This window comes from Aphis gossypii, chromosome 1 (assembly GCF_020184175.1).
Source record: "Aphis gossypii isolate Hap1 chromosome 1, ASM2018417v2, whole genome shotgun sequence".
Classification (NCBI taxonomy): Eukaryota; Metazoa; Arthropoda; class Insecta; order Hemiptera; family Aphididae; genus Aphis; species Aphis gossypii.
The window spans coordinates 37,951,484-37,978,969 of NC_065530.1; the positions used below are offsets into that span (position 1 = coordinate 37,951,484).

General features: G+C 31.7%; 1 long non-coding RNA gene across 2 annotated transcripts; it reads right to left on the bottom strand.

Annotated features, from left to right (window-relative positions):
* Positions 1–2,592: 2,592 nt before the first annotated feature.
* On the bottom strand, positions 2,593–27,252 carry LOC126549290 (uncharacterized). 2 transcript variants are annotated; one of them, XR_007603437.1, is made up of 3 exons: positions 26,989–27,252; positions 3,112–3,285; positions 2,593–3,019 (listed from the first exon to the last, which is right to left on the bottom strand). It is a non-coding gene; the product is annotated as an uncharacterized LOC126549290 (long non-coding RNA). The 2 variants fall into 2 exon arrangements; XR_007603438.1 differs by lacking the exon at positions 26,989–27,252 and adding an exon at positions 19,784–20,073.
* Between the last annotated feature and the right edge of the window lie 234 nt (positions 27,253–27,486).

Consider the following 27,486-nt stretch of genomic DNA (forward strand, 5'->3'; position numbering starts at 1 on the left):
TGTATTTAGTCTCCTTCCGCGTGGGAACATCCTGCTTCCAGGATTCACAAAATAAGACGTCTTCAACCCCACCGGCAGCGCATCCCTAAACTCAATATTATATATACATGCATGTATTCCAACGCGGTGCAATACGCGCGGTTTTCTACACGTGACGTTTTATTATGTACACGATATACGCGAACCCGTCGAGAGGTTTCCCCGGTTAAGTGGACCCGCCGCCGCCGCCGCCGCCACTGCCGCACATGTGGCCCAGCACGTCAATATGACAAATCCCTCGTTATTGCGGGCGTACATCATAATATATAATATATATATATTTATGTAAATCACGCTGTCACGGACCGCGGACTTCGTGATTTGTGTGCTCGTATATTACGTATTAGCAGCTGGTTACCGACCTGCCGTCCGCTGCAGTTTTCCATTTTTCGATTTTATATCGACCCTGCGGGTTTAGGTATCCCGCGCGTCCAGAGAACGTCCGAAAATTTTTCAAAAACCCATCATATTATGATATATATATATTATATATATCAAATAACACACCAACTATAGTATACTACAATATACGCTGTATGCTGTTATATTTAAATTTTTTTTTTTTGATTTTATCTAAAATTAACTTTGGTTGTATAATCGCATAGACCATTAAATGTTCACAATTTTCAACTAAAATTGTTTTTACTTTTTTAATTTCGTTTTGTAATTTGTTTTTTTTTTTTTTTAATATAATAAGTTTAAGTTGTTTTCAGACATAGATGGAGGTGTTGAGTATTTTTCATTCTTCAAGCTCTTGTATTTTGTACTTACGACATTCAACCAGTAAGTGAGTTAGCGGTTAGTGTTATTCCACAAATTTCACTTATACGCGGATCATCTTTTGATATTAGAAAACCATGAGTAATATCGTTTTTTATTAAATAAAAAATGTCTCTCGATTCGAATACACCAAATTGTTCGTGTATTATATACTTATAATAGTTTGTTCCGTACGTCCAAATGAACCTAAACATACATATACATATGTATATACATTTCATTGGCACAGTGACATGCCGTCGCTCGAGTACAGTAGCTAAATGGCACGCAGGCGTACGTCGTCGATAAAACAAAACGAAGAAATATTATAATATCAAAACAACAACAGCAATGAAAACAACGGGTGAAAACCCAGAAGGAAAAAAAATAGTGGCGAAGATGCGCGTTCCTGGATTATACCGCAATATATTTCGTACAGCTCTCCACCGCCGCCGACGACGACATTTGAAAGCGATTAGAGATATATACACGAGTATTATATACGACAACCCTAGGACACGTCGTCGTGAGCACATAAATCAACACTATCGCCGATCGTCGCCGCCGCCAAACAAAAGGTTTTCTTCGCCTCCCGTCCTCCCTACCCCTTTTATAAATATATGTGTATGTGTGTGTGTGTGTTTGTGAGTACGACACGACGACCGCGTTTTACCTAATTAAACTTTTAACAACCACGATTTATGATATCGCAAAACGACTTTCACTGTGTGCAGCGTACAAATGATTTTTATGCGACTCATTATATATAGCTAGGTACGCCGATGTTTATCTGATCGGCTGTTTACTTTTCTTCCTCTCCCGCGTGGTCTCGTCCTCGGCCATATAATATAATAGTAATAATAATAATAATAATATGTTGCCCCCCCTCGCCGATTTAGGTACGACAATGATCGCAGTAATGATTGTTGAAAATTTCGTCTAAAATATTAATACATCCATATGTTTATGAATTTAAAAGAGTAAAATATAGTACCTGTCTTTAGGTTATACAGAGCCCCCCTAATGCAAGGAATAGAGGTTTGACTTGGAGTATAGCGATTCGGCTATCTTAGGACCTGGTTGAAATTAATTTGTAATTTTTGAAATGTTGACTTATTACTAATTATTTTATATTGAATAAACATTTTTAAAAAATTTAAGTATTCGACATTTATGAACGTTTTATTGAATTTATTAAATTCAATTTCTAGACTTGCAACTTATGAAATTTCACTATTAGATTTTAGAGAGAAATAAAAGAGTACAATCGCATTTGTTCTAAAAAAATGACTTAGCATTATACGCACCTCGCAAGCGCACATTTAATCAATATTATTAATATTAATGCTGCTAAAATATGTTCAAAAATTGTAACTATTTTCGGTTACACGTACAACAGTTATTAATATTTTTTAGTTCAAGTACACTAGGAGGCAATTATTTTGAGGGCTTGAGCATACCTATACTGATTTTAGAGCATCATCATTTCAAATAATTGTACTTAAAAATATAACAATTCTCTAAGTTAGACCATTGCAAAAACCTTTAAATCACAACGTATAACATATAATATGATTAAAAAAATTAAATGTTGTCACGGACTATTTATAACAGGTGAGGTAAAAAAAACACTACAGACTAGCTTATAATACAAAAAATAAAAACATTGCACCAACAGCGTAATAGATACGTATTTCTATAGTCTCGTCGAAGAAAATAAAATCGAGTGAAAATAGTATTACTTTAACAATGACTTTATTACAAACCTTATAACTTTAATAATACAAAACCCTATGCTATTTTTTTATATATAAATGTATTATACTCATGATTGTGCTATTTCCATGCAGATTTTCGACACGTCCTACGTGTATAATAATAACGGATATATTCGCCGGCGGCCGGAAGTTGAGTGGAGAGAAGGCGTGGTACTTGCTAAAAAAAATAATAATATAAAAAAGGTTTGAATGTTGTACGTACTTATATATTATTATTATTATCTGTCGGGAAATTGAATTGAGCCGTCGGTCCGATATTTGATTTCCGCCGAGCGTTGTAGTACGCGTCACGTTGTATTATAACACGTCGAACGGGGTTTTGTGTCCCTCGAAAATGCAAAATGTCTCGTTCGAAGGTAAACATCAGAGACCACCGGCATATCTACATCTGTATTATGTGGACATTTTCATTTCCGTTTCGACCACCACTGCAACCCCTGAATCTGAAAATATAATAATTATCGAAATTAGTTCAATGCGTTCACACAATGTTTAAACGAAAACGGTCATATATAGTGAGTATCCGAAATCGTACATGAAATTATAATATATGCATGACGTATAGAATATACTTAGGTAACATGTCCCTCGAAAATGCAAAATATCTCGTTCGGAGGTAAACATCAGAGACCACCGACCGTATCTACATCTGCATGTAATTATTTGGACATTTTAATTTCCGTTTCGATCACCACCGCCACCCCTGAGCCTGAAAACATAATAATTATCGAAATTATTATAGTTATTGAACTAATTTCGTATTGGCGTTCATGCTGTGATTGAACGAAAACGGTCATACATAGTGATTATCTGGAGTCGTACATGACGTTTTAATAAAATGAAATACCTAGATATTGTACATATATCTATTTTGTATTACATTACCTATACACCGGGTTAGATATTGTCATATTATTGTTGTTGTTAACCGACCAAACAATAAAAAGATTATTTTTTTTCGATTTTCGTAATTAATATTTAAAAAAAAAAACAAAATTGTTACATGTATTTTTACTGATACATCTGAATTGATATTGAATTCGATGACGATCGTGTTCAAATCGAAACCTTCGGTCCTGTTGTACGTACTGTTGTATCACTCATACGAGTTTATACGTGCCAACACTTGAAAGTCTCATCTTCGTACACTCTAAGGCAATGGCCATATCCTAAATTTAATTCATTTTGGCCTTATAATTAGATACAATGGTATGTGTTTATTATTTAACGTACGTTCCTTTAGAACTTGTGACCATAATATGATAGCTATAATCCTATTTATACAAACCGATACACCGAATAAGTATAAGTTGATATTTAAGTCACGATATAGCACACACGCGGACAATCGAGACCTCTGATTTTTCCGCGACAACGACGGACACCCGTTAACTGTGCGTGCGGCGGTCTTAAATGGTAAATGTATTGTGTCATATTACTTCATCAATTCAACCAAATTTTATTTCTCAGTAATCTGAAATATATTTCTATGTACATTTAATAAAAATAATAATTTATGACTGTCTACATACCAATACGATAGTACCCACTTAGAAATTATAATAATATCAAAATAAGGTTTAGTGATTTACTGCACAATAAAATATAATAAAAAAATAATAATATTATGAATCTGCTCTGATCACTGCAGTCAGACGAAATTTAATCAATCAGATGCAATACGACAATTACGGCTATATTTTAATATATTAGGTTTAAAACAAACCTCAGAATTAAATTCGTCCTCGATGACAATAATAATTTGACGAAAGACGTCGTGCCTTGTAGTAGTGACAAATTAGTTCTTATCCGAACGTCTTAGTCGTTTTTATTTTTTATTTTTACCAGAAAAATATTTAAAACACGTTCTTATACGGTTCGTTAAAAATGAGTAGCTGTGTTTGTTTTAGACGACAACTGAAATGAAAATGTTTATTATTTATTTAACATCACTCCGAATCCTTGTAAATAAGAATACAATCAGACTCGGGCGTTGTTTATATCTTGGCATTGCCGCGGTCGAACGAACAATAATTCGCTAATTTAACATTATTATTTTAATACAAAGGTGTGCACAAAAAAGAGCGCAATATTATTATAGACATCCTAATATTCCGGACGTTTTAATGTAAATTCCCAAGAACCGTGAAGAATAAATACTACATTTTAATTTATTTGAATATTATTCTCCTCTCGTTTCTTTCGGAGTTCCGCACATAGCCTTACGCATTACTATAATTAATTCGATGTGGACGATAATACAATAAAAATGTTGTACGTACGTCGTACACATAAAAAAAACATTTCAAACTATGGTTCACCTTGATATTAAAAATTAAAATATTATTTGATTTACCAAAATATGATTTTACGATTATCTGTTTAATACCCAACATTATACATATATAAGATATAATATATATAAACGATTTGTCGATTTTGTTGGCACAATCGTGTCAAATAAACAATATTCGTTAAGTATGTCATACTATTGGAAATTATATTGAACTATTATATGATTGTATTTAAAACTGTCTAAAATACACTTAACGTATTATATATTACATAGGAATAAATAAAACTATATAGGTAATAATATAATATACTATACATATATTTTATATGAAAGTACCTAATACTCTGTATTCGAAAACATAAACGATAAGTATCAAATATTGATAATGCATAAAATGTAAAATAAATAATTGTTATGAACAATATGAAAAAAACATATTGTCAAATGGTATAAACTATAAAGTAAATAGTAGAAAATAATAAAATGGTGAGGAAATGAAATGTAAGTTTGGTTGCCTACTTTAAAATAATTTGTAAAAAAAAAAAAATATTTCACGAATATACCTATTAAACCATTCTAAAGACCACAAACAATACAACAATAACATTACAATACTTATAAACAAATAATTATAAACTTTTTAAAATGTTCAAAGGTTTTAAAATGTCGAAATCATTGAAAAAAAAAAACGTAAGATATCAGAAATATATTATGCATGTGGTGTGTGCAGTGTGCACGTTACGAAACGCATTTTTCAAAGTTAAATGACCACAATAATAACAGCGCCATCACCGCTGACTCTAAAAATAAATCAGAATTTAAAAAAAAATGAGGACACGAATTCATTTTGATAAAACTTTTGGAAACCTATAATAATTTATTATTTGTATTAAATAAAATAATTTGTTATTAGGTAAGTACAAACCTGCAAGACAACTGTGAAATCAAAAATATCGACCATGTAAAAATGACCTATAATTTACAATTCATAGTAAATATAGATAGGAAATAAATATTATATTTTATTTTGACACGCACCTATCATAGTCTAATTGACAAAATCATATTAGCTAGATTCTACTTAAATGTCTACCATTATAATATGATTATATTATTATTACGTGCTGAGAGTATAATATACTATGAATTATTTTTAAAAACGATATTTAATATTAAATAATGCTTAATTCATATAATTTATTCCTAATGTAGGTGATCTACTCGAACGCCGTAGTTTGTATGGAAATTAATAGAAATGCTGTAATTTATGTATTTAGTGTTGATAACTTTTCCGGTCATACATTTAATAATATTTACCTGTGTTGTGTGTTTAAAAACTAAATCAAATATAAAAATAACACATGATTTAACCGATAAATACGTCGTGTTTGTAAATATTATCATACAATTTTTTTATAAAAATAAATAAATAAACGCAGGGATTAAAAACAACAAATACGATTTAACATTTATATAAGCGTGCGGCCGAAATCCACTCGAAATGTCGAACGATTGACGATTGATTTATTAATCAACTAACCGAATTACATTACTTTAATTTGGACGTTGTCATCGTAAATACTGTTACGCGATCCTATGTACATAATACATATATACATAATATGTATCATGCCATTCGTGATATAAAATCGTAATATTGTATAGATAATCGTATCGAAAATAACGCCAGTCAGAACACTCCGTCGCTCAGAGGCCTAACCGTCGACGGAAATCAAAATTTAAAAAATAATAATTTAACGGCGTTATGATATGTACCTATACCCGTAGCCGGTACTAAAACAATACCGAGATCACAACGCGATGATCGCCGGCGGCAGCGTCGGCAACTGATAAACAACCCCAGATGGAATTCCTGCGGTTTGAAAACCGCCGTTCGTGAGCGGTACATTACACACATATGAGTATAATATTATAATATTATTGAACCGTGATGAATAATAATGATAATAATAATATGAAAAACGTGTAATGTGCATACCGTACTGCGCTCGTCCTACTGACGATTCGACAACAACATACTTTCTGTCGGTGGTCACTGTAGTGAGCAGACTGTTGAAGAAAATAGTGCACGACGTTCTTCGTCGTCTAAACATCGATCGCGAAAAAAAGGATCTTCGATATCGGCGATCACAATTCACAATATCGTTATCGAGTATCAGACTGAAAATGGAGCTCCGGCCGAGCAATTCGCTGTCGTGTAATAACCGATATTATTTTCTATAATATCATAATGTATTATTATAATTATTATTGTAACTGTCGTTTTTCATTTGACTCCGAACCAGTTTTTATGTGCGCTCGCGCTATTATATAATAATATACAAACAATCCGTCGCCGCCGCTGTAAACCACTTCACGCGGAATCCATATCTATATCTATAGTTTTATGCGCAGTATACATATATAATATATATATATATATGAGACGTGCGCACATTCTTCGAATGTGTCTTTTTGTAGTATAAAACACAACAAATGATCGTAAAAATCTACCGGTAAAATCTTTGTCCACTACACTGCTCCCTCCCCCTCAAAAAAAAACCACAACTCGCCCCCCTACCTTCACCTGTAACTATACGTTCGCTACGACTCTCGACTACATATACATATTATTATATACCATACGCATACCAGCTATGTATTATTGTAATTCAGCACGGCGTATAACGCCGCCAACCAATTGTTCAGCGAATATTATGTCCGAGACACGCGGTACACCGTGCGAGACAATGGACGTTTTTCGACTGAACCAAACTCGCTCTCGTGTTGGCTAGCCGATCTCCTGTCTCTTGAACGGATTTAAATTGATTTACGTTTTTTTATGTTTACTTATACGTTCCGACGAATGACGTTCGTATATACATCGTGTATATTACTATAATAAAACATCGAAACCTAAACTGAATACAAAAAATAAAAATAAAAATAGTACAAGTATATTGTCGTTGTCATCGAAATCACGTGACCCAAGAAATAAAACCACGATCGTCGTCGTTTGTTCTTGTATCGTATAGGTCGTCTTTTTTTCACGAGAACCCGCATGATAAGTAAACGCAATCTCGTAAGTGACGAGATGGGTCAGTTTTATATTGAATAGTGTAAATGGATTTGACTGTCACGTTGTTGAATGTAATATGAACTCTTCGGCCACAAGACCAAGATGGCGAACACGTGTGTTGTATTACTTTACGATTAGACTTTCGCACTCTCAGTACACAAATGCAGTATTTCAAAAACAGTAATCATTTTACACTATGTTAAAGTTCACATGACTCATACAGATTTTACATTTGGATATCATACTTCATAAAAATAGCAAATACTTCATATAGTACATTATTGTCAAAAACGTAACTTTTCCATTAGAAATCCTGTGTAACTTAAAACAATAAATAATTTTAAATTGTCACGCTTTAATGTACTGACAACTAATTAAAATTGCTTGGTAATACAGTATATAAATGATGATCCTATCAACGTCGTCAACATTACAATATGGATTATAATACTATTCTAGTATTCTACATAAAATAATGTCAACTTATATAGTTGCATAATAAAATTCAAAACAGTCCACTGAGGCATACTTATATAGTTAGTACCACGGTTGACAATACTTATTGTTCTCGCATAAGTATTATGTTTCAGTATAAATTATTATCACACGGCGTCATGGATAGGCTATTTTGGTACACCACCGTCGTCAGAATAATATTTTCCGATATCCTGTAATATTAATATTACAATTAAAATAATTATGGCATTGTTTTAAAAGTAATATTATAACCAGATACATTGGATACAAGTCGTTCAATATTGTGGTGGTTGTCCATTTTCTTGATATTTCATAAGTTATATTGTTAAACATATAATGTTTAAAAGTAATAAAATAAAAGGACTCGACTTAACGTTGACTTTTATGATGCTGAAATTGATTACTGGATAATTGAAGTGCTCTAACCATTGAAACATCCTTTGTGGTATTACTCATATTTAACGTGTTAGCTGTCATACAGACCACATTAGATAGAAACAATAATAATTTGAGAGTTCAATTATTTTTTTTCTCCAATATATTTAGATATTTCGAAAGAAAAAGCTGCCTCCATAATCGATTGATTGATTTAATCTGTTAAAAGATAATTCGCGCATTACATATGGTACGTTTATTAAGTATATTATGTATTGTATTTTATTCTATACATTTTGAGTTAGAAATATATTTTAGAATATATATTATATGTTTTAATACTTATACGAAAATAACTTATTGATAATTGTTTATAAAATAAATCAAAATTTTTCATCGCATACCTACTGCCTATTGCTTTTGATTATTTCTTAAATCCTAACCTACCCATTAGCACTGCAGTGTTTACAATAACAAAAAGATATACATACATATTATTATCGCTGTAACATCTTAGGCTATAATAACTGTACAGTATACATAATACTTATGATAATCAACACCAACGCGTGCAGCTTATAACTGCTATGCGAGTGCACATTATACACGGATATACGTGGTAAATCGGTATAAAAATAATATATAATACTTAGTTTGCAAAAAAAAAAAAAAATCATAAATAAACACGTATCGTTGTTTTGCGTTTTTCTCCAATCGATTTGTGTGCGCTGAACATGTGTACAGAGTGTTATAATACAATATTGGCGAGTGTCGTGTTCATAATATTGTTTTCTAAGCGATTCGTTTATTTAGATATAATAATATGAATATACGCTGTATTATGTACAATACCCGATGAATTATGTTCATAATTATTGTCGCAAGTTCACGTGTGTGGATTAATAAATAATGCTTTTGTTAATTACGAAAATATAAATGATAAAGTTCAAAACGGAGTATGTTAAGATAAATAATATAATATTTTTATTCTATATAACGTCAATAACATTATGGAAAGACGTACGGAAATATCGAGAAGTTGACATTATTATACTGTTGGTGGCAATAATAATAGCAACGTGTTTACGCACAACAAGACCACAATATAGAATAGAATATAAAATTCCGTATTCGAGACGTGACCCGAATGACAATAATAAATACATATATAACACGAATAATATAATGTACAGCAGCCGGGCGACTATACTACGCACGTGGAATCGTTCAATCGAACGGTTTCGACAGAAATCTGTAAGCTAGTATAATATATCGATTCGATGACGTTACGAAATTATGTATTATTATTACTTTTTTTTTTTTTTAATTATAATTATTCTTTACTAAGTAATTTTGACATACCTATTATATAAAAAAAATGATGAATAAGATATTGACAAATTAATATTGACTAAAAAATAATATGTTGTCTACGTTTTTATCATTCTTCTTTTCGGCACAGTACAAATAATTACATAACTTTTTATCGGAACTCGCGCGCTTAAAAAATAAGTAGTAACATTCATAAATTATTCTTGGAGAGAACAGCCAAGGTTAATAATAACTATAACTACAGCTCACAAAGGCGATAAAACGTGTGCATTTTAATACAAACATAATAGTACTATTATGTATACTTATTTTAATATGTATATTATACACCTGCAGTATATAAATTGTAGGCACATTTTGGTACTCGCTATCATAGTAAATAAATGTTTATACTTATTTTGGATATCGACGACCAAATCGAGCGTGTTAAATAAATAAAGAATTTTGATTTATGGTTTTTAATTATATACCCATCAGTATAAAAGTTATAATAAAGCGCATGTGATATTTCTCTAAAAAAAATTACCCATAAATTGGTAAGATTGTAAGTACGAAATGTCAATCGGCACGTTAATCAACAATGAGTGTTTTAAATTTTTACGATTACTTTAATATTATATTTTACAGCATAAAATGTGTGCTATAATAGTGTTAAATAATCTAATGTTATAGTTTTCCGTTTCGTTCAAACGATCTACACACGTATACGTTTATCAATGATTTTCGATGTGCATATTTTATTCGTGTATTATCGATCGTTAATTCAACATTTCGAGTAATGAAATCTGATTTCATATGCGAAGGTGAACCGATGACCTTGTATTGCGTGCCAAAACGTATATTCTCTATATTTATACAATTGATTGATGGACGGTTAACGAATTAATGAGTGCTGCGTATTAAATCAGTTATATATACATCATACGTGCGGTTAATTAACATTTTTGTTTTAGTTCAATAGAATTATTGATAGTATTATTCATTTACGATTATGCCGATTTCTTTGTATGCAAATTTGTCGTGCTACACAACACACGTGATCGAGTTTTTTCTATACGTGTTTCGGGTGCATATTATTATAGCATGCATTTAAATGTGTAATCAAATTAATTGTGTGATAATATAATCGACATTATAATATTTGTCACTCGATCGGACCACTAATAAATTAAATCGGTGAATCCATGTGTTTAATGACAGTTAAAAGTTTTTTCCATCGTCTCACTATACCTACTTCCATCATACTAGGTTTTCCAATGATACTTATTTAGATTTTAAAATTCACACTACCGCTGAATCAATAAAGCGTCATTAAAAGTGATTTTCTATTAAACTAACTATTCCGATTAACTTAATACTCAATTTTCATCCGCAACTATTTCAGAAAATCCCAAAATAATGCTAATAAACAGTATACGTTTATAACTAATATTTTATAGCAAACACTATTGATAGGGAGGCCTCTTCGCTCCTTTATTTTAATTTCGTTATTTATTATTATTTCATCAATCAAGCTTATTTTTCAGCTTTAAAACAGTCGACCTTATAAGAATAAACGCATTATTTATCATACTGAATATTTATTATAATGTAATAATATATGATTTTAAAAATGATTTCATAGTAAACCTTATCGCGTCTTATCAATCCGAAACATAATATAAAGCATACCCTTGGCGACTATTTTTATTATTTGTGTGGCGGCGACGATACATCCTGCTGTAAGTCAAATGTTGGAATTCAATTATATTATAATAAAACGATCCGAGAAAAATCTAATCTGCTGGAAGACAATTAAAAACGTGAACAGATAAACATAATATAATGCATGAAATCCGGTCGTAAATTATTTTATATTTTAACATAATATATTAAAACAGATAGTCCAGCACAAGCGTTGATTTATAATATAATATAATAATATGCCGAGTGGAATTGCAATCGTCATATTTATTTGAGAAACTAAAATTTTCTACCTTACCATAGTCCATGCATAGCGTTTTGTAATGGAAAAATAAAAACTGCATAAACCGCATGCGGCTATATTATATCATGTACTATATGTATATCTTTGTATTATATAAATCGTATAATATTCTATATTTATATCTTAATGACATAATAATAATATGTTATATTGTTAAGAGATCTGTACGTATAACACATAACGACTTTATGAAAATTGAAAAATATGGACTTGGCCGGCCGAGTTTAAACGACCGTTACGACGACGATCAACGAGAAAAAATGTGAAAACGTGTAGATTGCGAATACTATTGGCGCACACGCGTATACTATGTGTACTTTGAACACATAACAAAATAATATATATTATAATATACGATAATATAACCATAATATTATATTATTATAATGATATTACGCGGTAGGTAACACAAACTCTGAACGACTTACTATGTATATACCGCGATGTGAATTCAAAGGACGAAGGAACGCTCGTTAGGACGCGCGGGCGATCGCGTTATAACGATAAACATGTAGTATCGTGTCTTAATGTATTTACGCGCGTTTTACGATACACAATACGCGTTCGCAGGTACAACAGCAATAATATAATAATAATAATCACAATAATATCGGTTTCGCGCTCGTGTACGGCTGTGAAAATAATAATATATTGTGTTACGCGACGTACGCGGTAGTTGCAGGTCGCGAGAATTAAACAATAACTACCCATAAGTATAGACGATATAAGGACACTTAATAGTATATCTTGCCAAGTACCTATTATATAAAAGCGTAAATATATCGCTATATCGAAAAAAAAGTTACGTTACGTCGGATTTTACGTCTAGAATTTTCGCCACATACAATTTTGCAGTATACTGCAAGTTCTTGTAACGCCCGGAGAGTCGATAAATTAAAATACTATCCGACGAAATGACGTTGGGATGAAATGGTATATTTTGTAATCGTATTACCCGATGAAAAATTTTGTATGAAATCGGCCTATAGGTACACACGGGAAAGAATCGGTTATCGATTTAAAATCATAACAATTCTATTACGACTGTCGCTTATAATTAATTATAACAGGATTGACATTTGATGTTTTCACATATTGTGTAATACCACATGTTTTAATATTTCAATTTAATTGTATTTCTACTACACTAAACCGAAAAGATATGATAATATCCTCGTCCGCTTGAAAAAAAAATAACCATCAAAAGTCCCAATTAATGTTCTTTTGTATTAGTATTATTTTATGCGTATATCATAATAGTCGTGTGTACGTGCAACACACACTCAAATAAAATTATTATATTTAATAAAATATTATATAATATTTTTATTTTACGACCACGTGTTATAATATGCGCTATCGTTAGTTTATATTATTACTTTATGGTTTTTTTTTTACCATCTATATTATAATGATATGTGATTTTCTGTTCATCTCTTTACGTCCATTATTATTTATAATAAGTAATGTAATGTGCTTGTCGATAAACAGTTCCGAGAAGTAATGAAATATTTCTGATAGTATTTAAACTAGATAATATTTTATATAATCGTTTTTTTTTCGCTTTGTTCTTTGTGTCCGATAATTATAATAATCTTTATGATCTCGAATGGTTGTACAGTGAAATCGTATAACGATTCTTAATTTATACACACTATATCTGCCGGATACACTATATTATTTTGTCAGAAATAAGAGATTTGGTTTCGATGTTGTAAAAGACAAAACATAAAATATAATCTACGAGACAATATTACCGCAATACTATACATAATAATTTAATACTGCACCGCGAGTTAAACGAGTTTAACATAAAACTGTATTTACTTCAACAGATAAACAAAGACCAAATGTTTCAAGCACCGCGTAAACACCATTCGTTTTACAAATTTAAAACAAACAAAAGTTTAAATACACCGGTATTCTTAATAATAACGATAATAATGTATACGAGTACAATAACAGTATAATTTACGCGATTCGACGTATGCGCATTGTTTTACAAAAGTTCGCATAGACAATAAAAACGTGACATCAGAGTATTTAGACGACAATACGAAATTCGTATGTACATTATATAATAATATATTATTATGTGTGATTATTGTCTTAACTCGAGCTTAACAATTACACAAAACATATAATAATATAAAAAAATAAATAAACCCCTATAGATTATTGTGTATATCAGTTGTTTTCTCGTAGACTGACATATTATTATATGCTACTCGCGCCTACCCATTTACAAAATAAACACACCCCACCCTTACTAGATAATGTTATAAGACGTTTACGGAATAGTCTTGTAAATTTATTATTGATCGACGAGTGATGAATATACTCTGTGCGTTATCGGCTGTTTACGCGCACTCATTATAATATTAAAAAATTGTACATATAGCGCGTATAAAATTATTATGTTATCACTATATACCTATATAATATATTATTATTATCATTAGTCATTCAATGAGTCAGTATTATCAAGACACACACGTATAATATAATATGTGTATACTCACACACACACACACACATGCTATGATACTATAATGTAGATGACCTTATTAACTGCCAGAGATGGCTAATATGTATATAATCGTGTTTTATCGTATTTGGTCGAGGAAGCGTAAAGAAAAAGTCAGAACTTTTTACAGCCGCATTTTTTTTACATTTTTTTATATATGTATACATACAACTGTATACCTACTACGTTATACGTAACTGCGTGCGTTATCGCAACATTATTACGATTCGTGTAACATAACACAACAAAAAATACGTATATATATATATATATATATATATATTAATACCATTATTATATTATTTCCATTGAACTCGGGTGCAAAAAGGTTTACGAAGAGTTTGTTGCCCTTTATCCGCACGGTGGATGTGTCCGACCCACGCTTCTGCAGGTGTGGATGTATGCGCCGCATTAATGCACTGCAACGTTAGGTATGCCGACTAGTATATAATAATACTGCAGTGCTGTTATAAATATATTATAGGCAGTTGAATTCTTTTCTGATCGATCACGATCGGCGATGCTATAAAAATTTAATAATTAATTATATCGCTTAATGTGTATATAAAGATCTAGACAATGTAAATTATATAATACAATGATAATTGCTACAATACACTTTAGAGCTTATAATATTGAAAGTAGGTGTAGTTACTATAATATTACACAATATTAATATTATGTTATAAAACAAATCGGAAACAAATTAAAAGTATCGGATGATAGGTAGATAACTACTGAGTCTGTCACGAATTCGAAACAATATTACTGCGTAGTTAATAAAATTACTTTGTGTGACAAAAACAACGATGTTAGTATATAAATAAAAGTTACGTGATAAAATTTGTTGTGATATTAATAAGCTTTCGTAACCTTCGTACTATGCAGTGTATAATATAATTTTTTAGTGTAGAGAAATTTCCTTTTTTTATTAAGCATTTATTCAAATTCTGATTTTTGAAAATATTGGTTATGTGAACAGGGTACTTTTTAAATACTTACTATGCCAATAAAGCTTATTTCTTTTTTTAATTCAAACCCCCCTCATTCATTATTAAATATTAACTGTAAGCAAAAAAGAGGGTCAAGGGGAGTGACATACCTCCCTAATTTCTTCCCGTAAATAAGCCACTGACTGGCATATCTGCTAAACCAATTAATAGATTATAATTAGAGTAATACGTTTAACAATAATAATAAAATAATAAGGCATATTATGCATTCATTATACATTTCTAAATCTTCTTCGCCGTTTTAAAATTGCATTTGTATATTTGTTTCACATGACTCTGTAGCATCCTGTTGTAATCCTTATATAAGACAGTCAAAACCACACAACAATATACGATTTCATAAAACACACGCACACGATGGCCCTATATATTATTGTATACTCATCGCATACGATGTATGATTTGTGTTCGTGATTCGCATAATACAGAATCAGTATCATGTTATTATAAATACACAACTGTAACAATTAATTAGTAATTTTATAAGACGTTACTTTAAGGTTTGTTCAGTTTGTTGTCTTCGTCTTTCATACAGTCACGCGTAGGACATATTTATATTATATTGTGTAAATAATAATAACACGCTCACGAAGATCTGTCATGAACAGTTAAGTACTCGACGCGGTCGCAATCGCTCCTCCAAAATTTCTCTTCAAGTCGTTTTTAAGAGCGTTTAAATTATTGTTAGGGTTGACTTGCAGAGCAAATCTTGTGAAATAACTAGAGCCATGTTATCTTCACCACTACTATTGGACAATATTATGGGATACCTATAGTTTTAGTAACTTGTGACTATGTATATACCTATTATATAGTGATACTTTTAGAAGCTTAAACAACTAGCTGATACATGCTTAGGTATTATGATGGAACTGATAAAATTATTACGCACCTAACCAAAAACCAATTCGTATCGCGTTCCACTTTAATTGTACCTACGATGTGTAACTATGTATAATGTTTTGACTCTCACTTCCCATAGGCGTTTATTACGACGGAAACGTGTATTTTCAACGTTCACGCACGTACGACAGACATACATAAGCAGATATCTATAAATTATACGATGATACACCTTGCCGTGCCGTTTTCGGAGTCCTTAAATCGCGTCCACCGATTTTTGTCACACGTGCGTTCTCACGTCGCACTCCGAGTGATAAAATATAGGTACTCACGCTCTGTCTACATACCCGTCCGTCCGTCACCTGTTGCGCGCATCTCGAAATCCATTACTCATCCCACGACTGCGGCGGCGGCGGCGGCAATCGGGTGAAATAACAAATTGTGCGGGCGACTCATATAATATAATAATAATACACGTACACATACACACACCTGTAGTATAAAATATCATGTGCGCGTGAAGGTGTACCTATTATACGCGCACACAAACACACTAATATACGTTATAAAATTTAAATACGTATATAGGTATGTTACAGTATATATACTCGTGTATTTATAATTCATGGGTGCAAGTGTATATAGGTATATATACCAGTAATAATAATAATATTAATAATAATACGAGACAGGGTGAATACGATTACGAGCCGTGTACAACAAATAACGCGCGTGAACGATCGGTGAGCGCGATCGTATAGTAATAATAATAATAATATATTATAGGTACGCGTGTAAAACGGTCAGGTGAGAGAAATAAAACGACGACGGCGTGATAAATGACGAGCGAAACAATATAATGGTAATAATATAATATTGTGCGCGCGGAGCGTGTATACATATGTGTATAATATATTATGTACCTATATAATATAGCCGTATTATAGAGGTATATATATTGTAATAGTATTAAGTACGCACTGTCGGATAGAGCGACGGACCGAGAATCCCGCGAGAGACGGACGCGTAGAAATATTCTGACGGGACTTCAAACGGGTTGACCTCGGGGCCACCTCCGGCATCGACGTGTGTGTAATGTTTTTTTTCCTCTCATTCCTCTTCGTCTTGCGGTCCTTTTTCCACCATCACACTGTTATATATTATTTTTATTCTTTACTCGCCTGTGATTACGATGTATACATATTATATATATTACGACGGCAGTGGCGACGACGATGTAGGCCGAGCGCTCGTCGTCGTGTCGACGTGAAATACAAACCCGTGTATAATAATATAATATTATATGTTTATGTATATTTTTGATATACCTCCGCGAGGAAGGTGTACACAACGTAATATACGACTTGTAAGTATAATACGAGAGAAATATTCAAATCGACGACAATTATTATTTGAACGTTATGTTATAAAATGATCGTACAAACTCGTCGTCGAATAAATATTGCGATCGTTGAGTGTATAATATCATTTATACAATTTATACACATAAACATTTATAAACCTATACTGGTCTGATGCAATTACCGGTCGATTTACTAATCGTGTGTTCAACACCGATTTCAACCGTTAACCAGATAAGTTTTTTTGAATATTTTGATGTGTTTTATATAGATTTAAACTTGATCGTCTAGCTTCTGAATAATTTAACTTTATTATAAGATAGATTAGATATAATAGATTTAAAATGTATGCAGATTATTCCGAAGTCATATAACAACTAATATTATTATATTATTAACATTTTATAATTTGTAAATATAAATGTGTATAATTAAGTGCAGTACTATACTACATCAATATGCATTTTATTTTCTATATTTTACTAAATATTGTTTTATTTTTATTTCAATAGCTTATAAACTTATTTTTACTCTTCCCTAACTATTATACATACGTTTTAATAATTCGAAAATTGATTGTTCAAATTTCGATTTAGATATGAGATTTATTAAAATTTGAAAATTACAGTCATAAAAGGAAATTTTACTATATTTTACTCGTACTTTAAAAGTTTGTATTATCATATAGACTAGTTAAATATTATTAAAAAACAATAAAATTCTATGCAACGTTTAAAATATAATTTATAGGTCTATACTATTTTAAGTTAAAGAATTCCAAAATTATAGCATTCGAATTAAACACATTATTAAAACATATGGATGGAAGTTGTGCTTTCTTAGGTGAACTACATTGTAAATGCATATAGATAGTTAGAAGACATAAACTTCTGTAAAACTTTTCTGTAAATCCACAAATATAGCTCGGCACAGCGTATTATTTGAACGACTATATAAACCATCATTCGATTTCATACAAATATTCCTATACAAAAAAAGTATTAAAAATACAATACGCTAATAATTGTACTATTTATAACTTAAACACTAATTATGATTTAAACCATACTGTTATTTTCAGATAAATATATTTAACATATTACATTTATTATTAGTTGAAAATATGGCATGAAACATTTTTAAAAACCTTATTATCATATTATCTAATAGTACGTATACAAAAACAGTACAATATACATAATTAATATATACGCTATAAATTGACAGTAAATAAAAAATGTAATATGACTTTAAATGTTTTCGGTGTATATATTAACTACGTATCTACCTACCGAAAACGGTCGACACCCTCAGCTAAGTAGGTATAAATAAAATAAAAACGCACCCACGCGTATAATTCGTATACGAAAACGTCTATATACATACAATGCGTGTCGAATGCTCGAGACCAAAGAGCTGGCGCGCGCGTGCGTTCAAATCGCATCCCTATTTTTTAATAATATACAAATTGTATCATTGAAACGCGCGCTTTAGTTGTTTTTTTAATCGAAACGACTTTGTCGGCTCCATTCTCGCGATTAAAACGTTTCGACGAGTTAAAAAAAAAAACACGTCCGTCGACTCCGAGTGCATCGCACAATATTATAATGTTATATAGGTAACTCATAATAATATATACAATATACTTATTGTATGGCGGCGTATATACTATATATATACAAGTGGTTAAATATGTGGCGACGGTTCTACGCACAATAATAAGCCTCGCAGATTAACAGATTTCCCGAGACGTTCATTTATATGTTAATACATCGCGCGAACGAGTTTCTTATTATTTTTCCAAAGAAAAACAATCATTAAAATGCTAATGACTATTTTGTATAACACTGTAAGTCTGTAACCATATTTACGCGCTCACAATAATATATATATACATAGATATAGGTGTATATGTACCTCTACCGAGTGTCCGTCTGCTCGGTGAAACTGATTGTTTTTTTTTTCGCAGCACTAACCCGGCGCGCATTATTATACTTTCGTCGCGTACGTTATTACGGGTCGTTTGCAATTTGCATGGCGGCAGTGGCGGCGGCGACGACGAGGGGGATTCGAGTCGAGTTTTGCGCTCGTGTTTTCGGTTAATTAACGATTTGTGAAGTTTTACTTCCACGCGACGGGCGGCAACGGGGTGACGGCACAGGTGCTCGGCGAGGATTTCTCGTTGCGCCGTGTAGCGGAGGACTGCATCCTGTGCGTGATCGCCATGTATATATAGATAATATACAGACTGTACGCAGATATTATTATTACACACGTCAGAACGTGGGAAAACATTCTTTCTCCCCGTTTGTCACATCCGAAAAATCGCCGTGCACGTACATATTGTTATTATTATTATTTTAACTCCGAATGTGTGCATACATGACGTGATTTCAAACAAAATTCCCAGTGACAGTCGGTGGTGCTGAGGGCGTGGGATATGGGCTTTCGCACGATAAACTCTTCCGTGTTACGTGTCCCTGCGGTCGATAAATAATAATAACATTTTTTTTTTCATTTCGGTAAAATACCAGTATACCATAATATACCTATATAAGTATACAACTAAATATATTATTTATACCAGACGTTGATTGGTATACTATCATGATTCGATATTGTACAACGGATATGTATAAAATAATTCAATAATGTATTATACTTCCATAGTATTTTATTATTTGTTTGCAATATTTTCTAGTATAAACTATTCCGATATACTGTACCACCGTACGGTGATTAACAAAACGTATTAAAGATTTTGAAAATATTTATTTTATCATTGTCAATGAAAAATTAAATTTTATACTATTTCTATTTTTTTGAATGATAACATACATGTGGCGAGCAATTAAAATTTCACATTTCAAATCAGAATAGTTTCATGAAAATTTTTTCGTACCCAAATAATTAACTTCTAGTTGTTTGAAATCCAATATTAATAAATCAAAATTTTCAAAAAAATATTTTGATTCATAATTTGAAACTAAAAATATAATGATACTCAACATTGTATTGTTATTCGAATGGAACATCTTTAAAATATATATATGTACCTATAATTTTTTTTTCGAAAATATTGTTTTTGAAAAATATTCTAAAATGAATAAATTTCTAGTTTATATAAATGGTTACTGTAAAAATATTTTAATATTGCTTAATAAATAGTAGAAGTCTATCGATAAGAGATATTATAATATATCTATAGCCTAAATATAGGCTCCACTACACCCTACAAAACAACAAAATTCGAGCAAATCCCGGCACAATACGAGTTTTGAAACAGGCCAAAAATATAAATAACTATATAGTAGTACCTACCGATCGCGAAACTTAAAATCATTAATATTACAAGTTTACGTTACATAATTAATCTGTATATAGGTATATCCGACATATGGTTACAATTTTAAGTATATAGCGATGAGACTGTTACGACTGAGAGGAAATAGTTTTGTGATAAAAATAGATCCAAACTCATACTATATAGGATATATGAGGCTGTGCCCATATAATAATGCACGGTAACACAAATAGCTATATAATACTTATACTGTATCATCGTGGTATTATACGAGGGCGGCGTATGGTTTTCGTGCGAAGCCGTGTCGGCACGAGCCGCCTTATCCGCGACGGAATCGAAAAGCGCTAAGTCAAACGCGTGTAATAAAATTTACGGCGGCGATGTATAAATATATATATATATATACGTATTGGTATGTATTCGCGTTCCGGGGTCGACAATATAATACTATAAACGTCGCGCGCGTGTGTGTGTTTGAATGTTTTATTATTATTATTGTTATATCGAAACGATGCGCGTGCGCGAAATCTCTCGTAAACGACCTCGTGTCATCTATCCGATTGTGTACGCCGTATTCACCTCAACACGCCCTCGCGCGCGCGCATAATACATATTATAAACATTTCTATACATATATATATACATAGGAATATCGATATTCCGACTTCTAGACGAGAAAAAAAAATTACGATATAGCGCAGCAGCAGCATCAGCAGCAGCAGCCACTGTCGACGGCGGCGGCGGCGGCGGCGGCGGTAGGACCCGCGGTAGACAGGTCACATCGAACCCCTCCCCGGCGATACCGCAACCACCACCAGTCGGAACCGAGTGCGGTGCGGTGGACAATAGGCACCGGCTATATAATATAATATATTTTTTACAAAAGGTTCGTATGGAAGAAAAGGCGAATATAACATATCGTGTGGGAGTGGGAGGAAGAAAAAAAAATCGTGTGTACGTTTCTTTTTTTATATTATTTTCATCGCGTACCTATATATACCTATGTATACGTACACTGCAACGTATTATAATACGTATACGCACACACTGACGCGTGCGTATAATATTATGTATATATACACATAACAATACGTCTAAAGCGTCGGTACCTATAAACACGCCACAATGGTACACGCGCACGCGATAAGAGACGGAGCGAGCGAACGAGCGAGAGAGTGATTCGTATCTGCGGCGGACCGCAATTGTTCGTATAGGACGCGAACCGGTGGCGCGTCGACGCCGAATAGAAGTCGTCGGAGAAGGCATTTACGACGATATAGTGCGTGTAGACAAATCTCGTCCGTCGGAGATGCTGTCCGGTGCGCCGCCGCGTGCGGAAGGGCGTTTCGGGTACACTCCGGGTCGGGTCAGGTCTGCCCGGAACTCTTTTCCCGCAGCGACCGCACACATTATTCTCGCCTACGAATCTACTCGCAAAAGTATAATATCATCATATATATACGGGCCGTCCTATATCCGTATATACACATAGGTATATATACGTATAGACGGTCGACGGTATACGTGTGATTTATAGAGTATCCTTTGTGACCGACGACCGTCCTTTGCAGCGTACACAATATATATATATATATAGGTAAGGACACACGACAACCGCCGGCGATGTGTATAACAATATATATATATATATATTATACAGGTGTAGCGTCGTCCGATCCTGTTACGACATAAAATATACGCACGTACGAGGATTTTCGGTAATTTACATTCCGTTCGCCTTTAACCGCACTCTATATGGCTGCCAAATAATAAAACCCGCCGTTGTCTGATTTTTTTTCCCTTTTATCGATATACGACCTTTTTTCTCGCGTCGTAGCATAAATAAATTCAACGCTGAGCCGTTGTAGGTACAGTGTCTAGTGTCTACATTTTACTGGCGCCTTCCGATCACTGCGAACGATCGATTAACGACTATATAATATGCAGATGAAACCTTTACCGACGACAAACTCTGCGTCAAACGACAATTTACGCATGATACGCAGTTTTCCATAGAATACTGATATACGTTAAAATCACACGATATACCTAAAATCGACGCTTATATAACGCACGTGCATCGACACAAATTCACTGCACCTGCACAATAATTATCAGTCGTTAAGTTCGGAAAGAGAAATATTTCGATAACAAGTCAAATAGAAATAGTTGCGAAATACTATTATGAAAACTATAGATAGCAACTAAAATTAACATATCCTAACCAGTGTTCGTATTACGGTACACGATTTCAAAACAGCTTTTTCCATTTAAATTTGCTGCGTCAACTTGTAGGTATGTATAATAATAATATATTACATTGTGTGCATATAGAGAGTGTTTTCAAGCAAAATTCAATTACGCAAACAGTTAAATATTTTGGTGCGCACAAAAAACAAGCTGGAATGAAAATTAGTTTCACCGACGCTGCCATCATATAAGTATTCAATATTCATATTATAATTACTATTGGTATGATGTAAGTATTATTAGCTTAATGCAAACATTCAGCAAAATGCAAAAAGACCTACCACATAGTGACTAATATTCAAATAAGGTCGCAAAATTAATTTTAATTATTATAATTTGTACTAAATATTACTACTTACGATGTACAAGTTCCAATTATTTGTGAAAAAATAAAAACCTTGGATCGTGTACTTAACTAAATGTTGATATACGAGGTCGACAGGTCGTAGAAATTGTTAGTTGAATCCGCCTAGTCGCGTGTACACAATAATTGATCGAGAAACGTTGACGCCACGATCCTATTAAACGGTTAAAGCGAGTCTCGTGATTATTTTATAAACCTACTCGCCCACCAATACATTTTAAACACACATAGACATTACCATAATATTTTCAACCATATATACGTCTACAATGTACTTTCGTTTAGAACTAATGTTCATTACAAATTGTTTTTGTTATTTATTTGTATATTCTACCTACATTATTGTAAATGTATAGAATATAAAATATATCTTATTAATCTATAAGCTCTATATTTCTCCCTCTATCTCTCTCTCTCTCTCTTTATTATATGATATATAGGTATATCAGAGTTCCATTGAAAATAAAATATTAATTTTGAACTCTTCAAAAAAATTAATAAAGATACTTCTATATGTATATTGTAATTGTTTTTAAATAAAACACAGGGATCGTAGAAACAGAAAATGAGATGGCTCTTATAAGTAATAAAACAATAAATCAATTGGTGTTAAGTCACTTTTTGGATACCGACTAGATGACATAAGGTTATGTAATGTATAATGTATATTTACACAAATAGATACCTAGAATTTTAGAAGTTTTGTATAATGCCATTTTTTTCTTATCTCCTTTTAGCGTTTATGTAACACGAAAATCATTATTGATGTCTTGGGATCGTTAGTCCTATTAAATAGTGAGAATATAGGCAAATAATACTCTAAAAAAAAAAATATTATAAAAACTATTATTTGCTAAAATATTTCAATGCAGCAGTTAGAATACTTGTCATTATTGTCAACTTGGTAGAAAATATTTTTAATGTGTTTAAGTAGTTAAAAACAGTATTTAAAAATTATATTTTTACATTTAACATTATACGTATCTATAACGTATGTCGTACGAAATTAGATACATTTTTCGATAATTGTCACTAAGACGAATAATGCAAACATTGAATCACGGGTTTACCATACAGTTGGCAAATACGGCATTAATTTATTGTAATGTACACGGACATAATGACATGGTTAAATTTGAACTGGTATAGAAGAAAAAAAACATTAAAAGGTGATTTATTACGACGTACTGTGCGCGGTTTTTATCACGCGCAGGTATGTTATAGTCGCGCAAAGTGTATTCGGAGCGCGTGAAATGCTTGCCTATAATGTACTCATACAGCGTATAATACAAGTAATAAATTGTATTCATTGTACTGAAATGGCAATATTATAATTGTAAACGAATAGAAACAAAAGCCAGTGCATCACGAAAACGATACACTGGTTCTAAAGAAATACAAAAAAAAATGAAAATTAATAAAATAAACATAATAATTTTTTCATGAAAATAAGTCCATATGTAAAACAGTGATCGACCTATATCAAAATAGATTGCTTCAAAGTCGACAGTAAAAGCACGACTAATTATAGTAATAAATAAATTACTTATATTATTCCACAGCAAAACTTTGAGTAGCGGAAACCATACGGCTCAGGAGTTAGTATAATAATTACGTATAGGTTATTAAAATATTATGATAAATTTTTGTTTTTTTAAGTAAATCATCGTTTAAATAATTGGATTAATAAATAATAATCTATGTGTAACGATATAGGAATAATTTTGTAGTAAAGTACTTCGCTCTTGGTAATATGTGAGTTTTAAACACGTTTCATAGGTCCAGTTCAATACATACCACACACATATGTAGGTGTAAATTATAGCTGAAAATTTAGAAAATTATTGCAGAGTTGAGATCCTTTCATTTAAATACATTCATTTAGAAGACAGTGTTTTTATTCATGCGCTTTTATATGGTAATATGATATTAAACTCTTTATAGTATAAAATTTAAAATGTTAGAATTTTTTCCTTTTATTTTAATGTATTTTGTTAAACGTTCCCAAGTCCTAACTAATAATTTATAGCTATAACTAGTTAGTGTATTGTAATAATCTAAATATGTGGTATAAATCATAAAACTCATAATGTTCGTTAATGGTTAATATTTTATCCATAATAAAATCGTATAACCTTATATAATAATATAATATACCTACCTATCTAAAATACAAAGCCAGACGGTGATTTTTATTTCAGAAATGATCACTACTATCATATATTACATAATATTTATAACTTATATAGTTATATGTGTTATTATGATAAGGTTTTAATTTTTAATTTATTATTTTTCAGGAGTAGTTGGTAGTTTTACGGTCTACCATAAAAATGGTTTTACTACTTATATATATTTACTCATAAAATATTAATATAAATATAAAACGTAAAACTTTGATCTTATTTTTATCTCGACTCGGTTATTGTTAACAAATTACTACTAGGCAACCACAACCAAGTACCTATATAATATAATTTAGTACAATATGGTAAACAATCTCTTATTAACAAAAATATGTTAATAACAATAATAAATATAATATCATGCAGGAGTCACTTCTTACATGGAGTTCAAAAACATATAAAATAACAAGGAAAATGGAAAAATCATTTATTGTGAAGAAATTTGTTAAAAACCCAATCTCTGGATTGAAAACTGAAATTATCATGCAAAATGAATTAAGTTTAAACTTAATTTTATTTTAAGAATATAAAAGTATATTATTATTTAATATATTTAAAAAAAAAAATTAAAAGCTCTTATTGACTTGAGCATAAAATGTAGTAACAAAATATATTATGTGATACAATTATAAGATGACAGTTAATATTATACAGTTAACAAGAACCTTGCTGACACCTTCTTAGAGTAATATAATAAATAATAACTAATCATAAAATAGAACTATGATTCGTAGACGTTTAAAGCACCAAGTACGCGTGTCCTGAAGTAGCTGGTATTCATGTAATATTATAAAGAACATTCATAAATCGCGAGTTAAGAAAACAAAAAAATAGGTGGTATCAGATGGGAAATGAACGAGAGGTATATACTATATTGTATCGTATTGTGTATTAGAAAACTTTATAATTCCAAGTATTACCTTATACATAAATATCAAAAAAAAAAAAAAAAAATGTATATTATACATAGATATGTGTATATGTTATGTATAATATGATTTATCTATAATATACGCACGTAAAAGTCGAACGTGTGAACTGTGCCCGTGCGCGTTATGGACACCGACACACCACTGTTATGGGCAACGAGGCAGAAGACCAGTAGCAATAGAGCGTGTATAGGCTTTGTGCCGGAGGAGAAAAATCTATAAAATATAATATAAATTACGTGTAATAATGTGCGTGAGCGTGTATACATGAATAGCGCAATACTATATTAAATCGGATAACGGTAGAAATGAATAAGCTTTTTCACGTAGGCATTTTTTATATGAAACGGACGTGTTACAACACTTACAACTACTAACAAAGCCGTGTTGTGTATCAGAGCAAAGGCTTTTCGAATTCGAGTTCAATGTGTGCAGACTCCGTGGGGTTATCAATATAATCTCGTGCGTACAGTGTAGCGGTTCCGCTGATAAGAACATATTAGATATTTTTTTCTTGGTAAAATCCAATTGCCACATAAATCAAATGCATATCCAATAAATAGGTATAGGTACCGGAGAAACTCGAT